This window comes from Alosa sapidissima, chromosome 15 (genome assembly GCF_018492685.1).
Source record: "Alosa sapidissima isolate fAloSap1 chromosome 15, fAloSap1.pri, whole genome shotgun sequence".
Taxonomy (NCBI): Eukaryota; Metazoa; Chordata; class Actinopteri; order Clupeiformes; family Clupeidae; genus Alosa; species Alosa sapidissima.
In genome coordinates this window covers 33,860,312-33,870,415 of record NC_055971.1, presented here as the reverse complement: position 1 = coordinate 33,870,415, position 10,104 = coordinate 33,860,312, and the positions used below count along the sequence as shown (strand labels likewise).

Sequence of the window (10,104 nt, the reverse complement as noted above, 5' to 3'; positions counted from 1 at the left end):
TGTTGTGATAACAGAAATGTGTTTGGCAAGAGTTTCCCTAAATCACACCAAAAGTCCTCCTGAGGCGTGGCCATGTCTCACTGTTTTTACTTTGTGGGAGGGTATCAATATTTCCCCAAAACCTGAGGGACAACCAGTGGGTGTCTGTCTCTGACTCTATCTCTTTCTCTCTCTCTCTCTCTGTCTAGCCCACACATCCCTCTCTCTCTCTCTCTGTCTGTCTCTCTCTATGTCTGTCTCTCTCTCTCTCTGTTTGTCTCTGTCTCTCTCTCTCTTTCTGTCTGTCTCTCTCTCTCTTTCTGTCTGTCTCTCTCTCTCTATCTGTTTCTCTCTCTATGTCTGTCTCTGTCTCAATTTCAATTCAATTCAAGATGCTTTATTGGCATGACAAAAAGGGCATTTGCATTGCCAAAGCAATCATACAAAACAATACATAGACATGTTACATACATAGATCTGAACTGTTACATACATAGACATGTTACATACATAGATCTGAACTGTTACATACATAGACATGTTACATACATAGATCTGAACTGTTACATGCATAGACATGTTACATACATAGATCTGAACTGTTACATGCATAGACATGTTACATACATAGATCTGAACTGCTACATACATAGATCTGAACTGTTACATACATAGACATGTTACATACATAGATCTGAACTGCTACATACATAGATCTGAACTGTTACATACATAGACATGTTACATACATAGATCTGAACTGCTACATACATAGATCTGAACGGTTACATAGACATGTTACATACATAGGTCTGTCTAGGAAGGCAGCCGGGCCTGACAGACTGTGTCCAAGGCTGCTCATGGTCTGTGCTGCTGAACTGGGGGAGCCACTGAAGCACATCTTCAACCTGAGTCTCCGTCTCGGACGAGTTCCAACACTGTGGAAGACATCATGTCTCACCCCCGTCCCTAAGAAGCCACACCCAAGTGAGCTTAATGACTACAGGCCTGTCGCTCTAACATCACATGTGATGAAGACAATGGAGCGGCTGGTCTTGTGCATGCTCAGACCCCAGGTACGCCATGCACTAGACCCGCTACAGTTTGCGTACCAGGAGAAAGTGGGCGTGGACGATGCCATCACTTATCTCCTACACAGGACACATTCTCACCTAGACAAGGGGAAAAGTGCTGTGAGAATCATGTTCTTTGATTTCTCAGGTGCTTTTAACACCATCTTTTAACACCACTAACCCCTCAGACTGGGAGACAAGCTCTTGCAGATGGGTGTGGACGCTCACCTGGTAACCTGGATTACAGATTACCTGACCGAGCGGCCACAGTTCGTCAGACTGAAGAACTGCCTCTCTGACACTGTGATCAGCAGCACCGGAGCCCCACAGGGAACTGTGCTCTCTCCAGTCCTGTTCACCCTGTACACATCTGACTTCTGCTACAACACCGAGTCATGCCACATGCAGAAGTTCTCTAATGATACTGCAATTGTGGGGTGTATCAAGAACGGGCAGGAGGAGGAGTACAGGAGCCTGGTGGAGGACTTTGTGCAATGGTGCAAACTCAATCACCTTCAACTCAACACTTCGAAGACCAAGGAGATGGTGGTGGATTTCCGCAGGTCTAAGCCCGCTCTGAAGTGCGCCGAACTGGAGTGCATCACTTCAATATCAGACAAAAGGACCCTGAACAATGAATGTCATCCACTCCACAGCACTATTACAAAGCAGAAGAGCTTGATCAGCTGGAGACTTCGCTCACTGTCATGCACAACTGACAGACTGGAAGTCATTTGTCCCCAGGGTCATTGAACTTTTCAATGCTTCACTTAAGGGTAGAGGAGAGGTAGACTTATCTGCATAGTGTGACTGTGTGTGTGTGTGTATGTGTGTGTGTGTGTGGAGGGGGGGTCTGCTTGTGTGTGTGTGTGTTCTTAGTGCATATTATTTTCTCTTTCCCCTATCTGTATGGTCAGTGTGTCACTGTCACAGACTAGAAATCGGATGTGCAGATGTATCAGCTGGCTCCTATCCTCTCAGAAAGCCTACATGACAGGTCAAAGGTCAATTGTGAGGCCAAAACCCGTCTGGTGCCACCTTGTGGATGTGTTAGGCAAATATTTAATAAAAAATAAAATGTAATTAAATGGACTGGACTGTCTACAGTCTCCACATCCTGTTTTAGGATAGGCTACCTCAGGTAAACTCAGGTAAAATACTGAAACTCAAGGGCTGCACTGCGTGTTCTGTGGAGTTATTACGGACGAATAGGAGATCAAATAGATAAGCATTCTTCCGCACACTGCCGCAGGCTTGCTGATTTCCAGAGCCACTGGGCTTTGGCGCCTCCAAGTGGTGACAGGTGGTACTGCCCCCGTAACCAATAGCAACCATGGCGCAATGTTGGCTATGGAGAACTTTGGCTGCAGTTCAAACAGGAACTTTTGAAATAAATATAAACCTGCAATGGTCTTCTCATTGCGGATAAGGAACTTAAGAAAAAGAACGACGCGTCATTGACTTAACCTAACCTGTTTCAACTGTCTCGCGCGTCCAAGGGGGAGGGCCTATAAGTCCAACAACAACTTCAGCTGAAAACTTGGAAGGCGCAGGTCTGTTTCCGAGGGTCACAGAACAGTCCGTCTTTTGTGCGCTCTGATTGAAATTCAGGAAAACAAGCCCCTTTATGTTCGCGTAACCACGTGACCTCCACGGAAGTTTTTTGGGGGGGATTTTATGTGTGGTTCGCGAGGCGGCGACCGTGAGAAAGTCCAATCGGTGGTCGGCAGGGAGCGAGACCATTAATAAACCATCCGAACAACATCAACCGGAAAACACGCGCAGCGCAGCAAGCGAGAAATTGCCGTGGAAGAGAAGCTAATCCTTTGGACACGGTAAAACTGTCGGATTTATTCAAACCAGTTTTTAAGTTGTGTTAGAGTGTGTATGTGTTTTACAATGAGCCGACCTGTGTCAAACATACCATACGGCGATAAGATAGCACAGCATAGCGCGCTCACGCGCGTAACGGGAGGGAGAGTTATTTGAAGAGCCAGGTTTATTGGTTGTAGACTCGGTCACAGTTGCTTGCTCATTGTATTTACGCCTAACTACGCTATTCGCGTGGACTGCGCGACACCGAAGAGGAGAAGCCTATGCAGTGTGTGTGTGTGTGTGTGTGTGTGTAGTATTCTAATGGTTAATGTTGATGTGATGGGTCGGCTGGCGTGAGTGGTGATGTGCAGGTGGTTTTCGTTCGAGCCCAGCAACCCAGATTTCACCCCTTCACCACCCTCCTATTGACACCCACCACACGGGACAAAGTTGTCCTCTCTCTCTCTCTCTCTCTCTCTCTCTATCTATCTATCTATCTATCTATCTCTCTCTCTCTCTCTCTCTCTCTCTTTCTCCTCTCTCTCTCTCTATGTCTGTCTGTGTAACCTTAACCTATTTGTTGTTATATTTTTGTGTGTGTGTGTGTGTGTGTGTGTGTGTGTGTGTGTGTGTGTGTGTGTGTGTGTTTCAAGGTTGATGACTCCTATCAGAGTTGGTTAGGACAGCAGTTTCTGTGTTTCCGTATGAGATGTGCACTTCCTGTGAAAACTGTTCACGGGGTCCGAAGATGTGGTCTCAGCAGTAGAGAGAGAGAGAGAGATAGAAGGAGAGAGCGAGAGGGGGGGGTCTGTGTGTGTGTGTGAGAGAGAGAGAGATGTGTGTGTGTGTGTGTTTGTGAGAGAGAGGGTTGTGTGTGCTCGTGGCGTATGTGTGTGTGTGAGAGTGTTGTGTGAGTGTTGGTTTGACTCTGAGGAAGACGCTGTGCTGAGGGGGGGGTCTGTGTGTCTGTGTGTGTGTGTGTGCTCTGGTTCTTCCCTGGGGTCAGTGTGTGTGTGTGTGTGTGTGCTCTGGTCCTTTTCCTGGGGTCAGTGTGTGTGTGTGTGTGTGCTCTGGTCCTTCCCTGGGGTCAGTCATGCCAAGTGGCCAAGGCCCTGCTGCTGATTCTGTGGTCCTGCTCCGTGAGCACCAACAGGCTAGAGGCCTGTGTGTGTGTGAGGGAGAGATAGAAAGAGAGAGAGAGAATGTTGTGTGTGTGTGTGTGTGTGAAAGAGTGTTGTTTGTATTGTGTGTTTGTAGCTGTGTGTGTGAGAGAGAGTGTTGTGTGTGTGTGTGTGTGTGTGTGTGTGTGTGTGTGTGAGAGAGAGAGAGAGAGAATGTTGTGTGTGTGTGTGTGTGTGAAAGAGTGTTGTGTGTATTGTGTGTTTGTGGCATGTGTGTCTGAGAGAGTGGTGTGTGTGTGTGTGTGAGAGAGAGCAAGAGAATGTTGTGTGTGTGTGTGTGTGTGTGAAAGAGTGTTGTTTGTATTGTGTGTTTGTGGCATGTGTGTGTGAGAGAGAGTGTTGTGTGTTGTATGTGTGTGAGAGAGAGAGAGAGAGAGAGAGAGAATGTTGTGTGTGTGTGTGAAAGAGTGTTGTTTGTATTGTGTGTTTGTGGCATGTGTGTGTGTGAGAGAGAGTGTTGTTTGTATTGTGTGTTTGTGGCGTGTGTGTGTGAGAGAGAGTGTTGTGTGTTGTGAATGTTTGTGTGTGAGAGAGAGCGTTGTGTGTTGTCAGTGTTTGTGTGTCTGAGAGAGCGTTGTGTGTTGTTAGTGTTTGTGTGTGAGAGAGAGTGTTGTTTGTATTGTGTGGTTGTGGTGTGTTTGTGTGTGTGAGAGAGAGTGTTGTGTGTGTGTGAGAGAGAGTGTTGTGTGTTGTGAGTGTTTGTGGCGTGTTTGTGTGTGAGAGAGAATGTTGTGTCTGTGTGTAAGAGAGAGATATACTGTTGTGTGTGTGGTGTGAATCTTTGCCGTGTTTGTGTCAAGGTTGAGGAAAGCGCTAGATGTGTGTTCCTGTGAGTATTGGTGGGGCCTTGGCAAGTGGCACGTGTGTTTAATGGCATGAACAACATTGCTTGTGTGTGTGTGTACACTTGTGTGCATACTGTATGTGAGATTATGCTTGAGCGTGTGTGTGTGCGCGTGCACGTGTGTGTGTGTGTGTGTGTGTGTGTGTGTGTGTGTGTGTCTGATGACTCATAAACACACAAATGCGGAAGAGCTTCATTTTGAGGAAATACTTCAGCATAAATGGCTTTATCTGACACACACACACACACGCACATATCTGAAAACACACACACACACTCTCTCCAACATACACACACACATCTGAAAACACATACACACACACACACACACACACACATGCACACATCTGAAAACACACACACACGCTCTCTCCAACATACACACACACACACACACATACATACACACACACACACACACACACGCACACATCTGAAAACACACACACACACACACACAAACATAAACACGTCTGAAAACACATGCACATGCTCTCTCACACATTCCTTTCCATTAACTCATCAGGATGTGTGTGTGTGTGTGTGTGTGTGTGTGTGTGTTGAATAGATTCATGGCTTCAGCATTCCATTGCTACCTATCATGTTAAGCTTCTGTGACTGTGTGTTTGTCTGCAATAGTAGCTAGCGTGTGTGTGTGTTATGGTAACCAGCACGTTCTGAGTCCCTGGCACCTTATGGTGTGTTACAGTTGTACTGTCAGTCTCTTCACTGTCCTACACAATAAAGGTGCTGACTTTACTTTACTTTAAATATATATATTTTGGCTTTTAATGCCTTTAATCTACAGGATAGTAGAGAGTGACAGGAAGTGAGTGGGAGAGAGAGTCGGGGTGGGATCTGGAAAGGACCACGGGGCGGGAATCGAACCCGGGTTGCCGGCGTACGGTGCAGTTAGCACCAGAAATGCAGTAATGCAGTTAGCACTAGAAATGCAGTTAGCACTAGAAATGCAATTAGCACTAAAAATGCAGTTAGCACTAGAAATGCAGTTAGCACTAGAAATGCAGTAATGCAGTTAGCACTAGAAATGCAGTTAGCACTAGAAATGCAGTAATGCAGTTAGCACTAGAAATGCAGTTAGCACTAAAAATACAGTAATGCAGTTAGCACTAGAAATGCAGTTAGCACTAGAAATGCAGTTAGCACTAGAAGCTCCAATAATTTCATAACTACTAGAACTGCTGCAGCCATTTTGACCTCTAGATTTTAAACTCTGAATTCAACCAGTAGGACATTATTTTTCTTTCTTGTAGTGTTAGGTGTGTTAGATAGATAAGTGTGTTTTGCGGCAGTTGTAGTGTTAAGTGTGTTGTGTTGTTAGATGTGTTGGGAGAAGAGGTGCTCTCTTCAAGAGCTTCTTGTGTGTGTGTGCGTGTGTGTGTGTGTGTGTGTGTTCAAGAGCTTCTTCAAGATAGAGAGGGATGCCTCTGCTCTGGTAGGTTGTTCCACCAGTGGGAAACTACAAATGAAAATGTCTCTATGAGGGAGAGAGAACCATGTGGTCTGTGCCAGGTGTTTTGGGTTAGGGTTAGGGTACGGCCTGATTTTTTCGTATATTAAATCGTGTGAATAGGCACGACCAGGTGCCAGCAGCATGGTCAGAGACAGTCTAGTCTAGATTAGTCTATCCACCTCATGGAAATATCTGTGCTGGTTTTAAACATCAATTGCCTATTTTACGCAAATACCTTCAAATGGAGTGAACTGAACCAAAGGACACCATGGGCTCCCTCTGAATAGCTGCTCATAGGATCCCTCTGAATAGTATTCATAGGACACAATGGGATCCCTCTGAATAGCTGCTCATAGGATCCCCCTGAATAGCTGCTCATAGGATCCCTCTGAATAGCTGACCATGGGATCCTTCTGAATAGCTGACCATGGGATCCTTCTGAATAGCTGCTCATAGGATCCCTCTGAATAGTGTTCCAAATGAAATGGTGCATTATGTAGGTTTCATTTGCAATTACTTGATAAATGAAATTCCAATCAGTTAAAGCTTATTTTTAATGGAGATTTGCTCAGTGTATGTTACCTCAACTGAACAAGCTAATAGTCAAACCTGTAATTAATTTAGCTGTAACTGACGTCTGCCTTGCTACGTTTAATAAAAGGCGCTTGTCATCTTCCACTCACACCTCGTTTACATCTGGCACCACTGCAGGAGTTTTTCGGGCTGCACTAAAGTACCTACCCAGGGACTGGGACTTGACTCAGCCCCGTAGAAGTTCCTGGAACTTGACTTGACTTGACTTTACTTCTAGCAGGGGTGCTATCAAATCCCCAAATTAGAATCACTGTACTTGTACTGTGTGTGTGTGTGTGTGTGTTTGTGTGTTATAGGTCTTGAGAGGATTTGAAATTTGTGGTCATCTGACCTGACAAGTAGTGAAGAATTTCACTTCTCACCGCTACCTGACAAAAACACACACACACACACACACACACACACACACACACACACACACCACACACTTTTACAGACCTTCCTGATGAATACTTAAAAACTAAACTAAACTGTAATCTCTAAGCTGCTAACATGCAACACCAACCAATACTATACAGAAACCATGTACTTTTTAAAATATATTTTTATTCAATGTATTTAGATATTGTTAAACATACTACTGCCCAAACCATGATCCAGTTTAACAAACGCACACGCGCGCGCGCACACACACACACACACACACACACACACACACACACACACACAATCAAACCACTGACCAAACCATGATCCAATTGAGTAATTAGGACACAAAACACACAGACTCTTTCTCATACTCTTACTCCTTCACTTCTGCACTCTCTGTGTGTGTGTGTGTGTGTGTGTGTGTGTGTGTGTACACACACACACACACACACACACACACACACACACACACTTTTAGACGCACAGACACGTTTCCATAACGGTAGCAAAAGAGTCAAAACACTTTTCATTTACAGAAACCAAACAATAGACACTTGTAAATCAAAACAATGTTTTAGGTCGTGTTTGTGTGTGAGTGTTTCTGTGTGTTTGTGTCGTGTGTCGTGTGTCGTGTGTGTGTGTGTGTGTGTGTGTGTGTGTGTGTTTGTGTGTGTGTGTGTGGCTGATTTAAATAGGCTAAGGGTTGTTTTGGGGGTGACTCAGAAACCTTGTGCTTGTAATTTTAAATCTTTCTTTGGGTGACACAGTGACACACACACACACACACACACACACAATTACAATCCAAAACTAGCTAAGGAATTAATTTCAGGGGGAAGGATTAGGGAGAAAGAGAGAGGCTGCTTTCAGACCTAGGTGTAAGTCCGCATGTTCTGCGGATTTGAAGCGGTTGGGCCTTATATCTGAACAACATAACCGGGCATTTATCTGAACAACACAACTGGCTATTTGACTCTCCGAACTTAGCCCGCTCTTAAGCCCAATTCACACCAAAGATTCACGATGAGATGAAATCCGTTGCAGAAAGGAGTTGCAGCGGTGCGAATTAAATGTTGCATGTCGTTGCAAGCTGTTGCAAGCCGTCACAAAGCATTCACCTACAGTATGTCTAGTCACAGTGTATAAACGTTGCAACTGTGTTAGAATGTTGCAGCTCATCTCATATCTCGTCGCAAATCTTTGGTGTGAATTGGGCCTTGGACTACTCCCCCCCCCCCCCCCCCCCAGTATTTCTGACGGACATTATGTACATGAGCTTGTGTCGGTGTCATTCACACATAATGAGAGAGAGAGAGATTTGCTAGTTATTCATGTATCTATAAGTAATCAGTTGTCTTGGCCAGTAATGTATAAGTATGTTTGTTTGTGCAGGTGTGTGTGTGCAGGTGTGCACGAGCATCCGTCTGCATGTGTACAACATTTGTCTTTGTAAATGTTATTAGCTTGTACAATGGTGTGTGTGTTTGTGTGTGTGTGTGTGTGCGTTTGCACGCCTGTGTGTGTGTTTGTGATCACTGTTACTTTTCAAGCTGATTTTCAAGATTGTGTGTGTGTGTGTGTGTGTGTGTGTGTGTGTGTGTGTGTGTGTGTGTGTGTTTATATGTACACGATAGGTGGTTTTTCCGCACCCACAACTCTAAAAATGGCTTTGTGGCTTCCTGCTACGTTTGGGTTTCCATCTTGACTGTGTGTGTGTGTGTGTGTGTGTGTGTGTGTATAAATTCAGAAGTTAGAGGAGATAGCTTTTCACTCAATGCTTGCTAACATTTCTAAGAAAAGAAATGACTTTGTGGTTGAATGAATAATGAGATTACGTTCTTGTCTGACGACATCTCCATCACTGTCTGAGGAGGGCACTGTGGTTGCCTTGGTCCTGGATGTAGGGTGTAGTTGCCTTGGTCCTGGATGTAGGGTTTAGTTGCCTTGGTCCTGGATGTAGGGTTTAGTTGCCTTGGTCCTGGATGTAGGGTTTAGTAGCCTTGGTCCTGGATGTAGGGTTTAGTTGCCTCGGTCCTGGATGTAGGGTTTAGTTGCCTTGGTCCTGGCAGCTGGCTATGTGGTATACGCAATACGGTCTATAGCGTGTAGTAGCCTCGGTCCTGGATGTAGGGTGTAGTAGCCTTGGTCCTGGTAGCAGGGTAGCCTCGGTCCTGGATGTAGGATGTAGTAGCCTCGGTCCTGGATGAAGGTTGTAGTAGCCTCGGTCCTGGATGTAGGATGTAGTAGCCTTGGTCCTGGTAGCAGGGTTTAGTAGCCTCGGTCCTAGATGAAGGGTGGATGTAGGGATGCATAATGTGTGAATAATAATCTAAATATTATAATATTATAGGCTGTTGAAAGATACATCTTGCTGATGCGCTGAGACACATCATCAGTGATGTAACCTGGGGTCACTGGGTGTTTTGGGTCTTTCAACATCAGACACCCTCGCCCAGGCGACCCGACCAGAGTTGATCAGACTCCGGCCTGTGTCCCAGACACATTTTAACTAACATATTTCCTGACAATGAATGCAGCTTATTTAAGAAAATGGCATCGTGAACTTAAAATCGTGAATCATATCGAATCGCGAGGTGAGCGTATTGTTACATCCCCAATGATGATTGATGATGATGATTATGATTGTAGTAATACCTCTACTGAGCCTGCAACAGTTACAGTATGTCTAATGATTGATGATGATGATGGTGATTGAGGACGATGATGAGTGTAGTAACACCTACTCTTTTGCCTACAGGTCATCACCATACTCAC

At 45.1% G+C, this 10,104-nt stretch overlaps 1 protein-coding gene across 6 annotated transcripts in view; it reads left to right on the top strand.

Moving 5' to 3' along the window:
* Positions 1 to 2,560: 2,560 nt before the first annotated feature.
* Positions 2,561 to 10,104, top strand: part of LOC121683331 (arf-GAP with Rho-GAP domain, ANK repeat and PH domain-containing protein 1-like) — a 100,180-nt gene continuing 92,636 nt past the window's right edge. For 3 of the 6 annotated variants that reach the window (XM_042062938.1, XM_042062935.1, XM_042062937.1), the window contains exons 1-2: positions 2,571 to 2,887; positions 10,088 to 10,104. The exon at positions 10,088 to 10,104 is cut by the window's right edge and continues 951 nt beyond it. The gene's annotated coding sequence lies outside the window, so the exon portion shown is untranslated. Of the gene's footprint in view, positions 2,888 to 10,087 lie in introns of all 6 variants that reach the window. The other 3 variants (XM_042062936.1, XM_042062939.1, XM_042062940.1) reach the window with 2 other exon arrangements.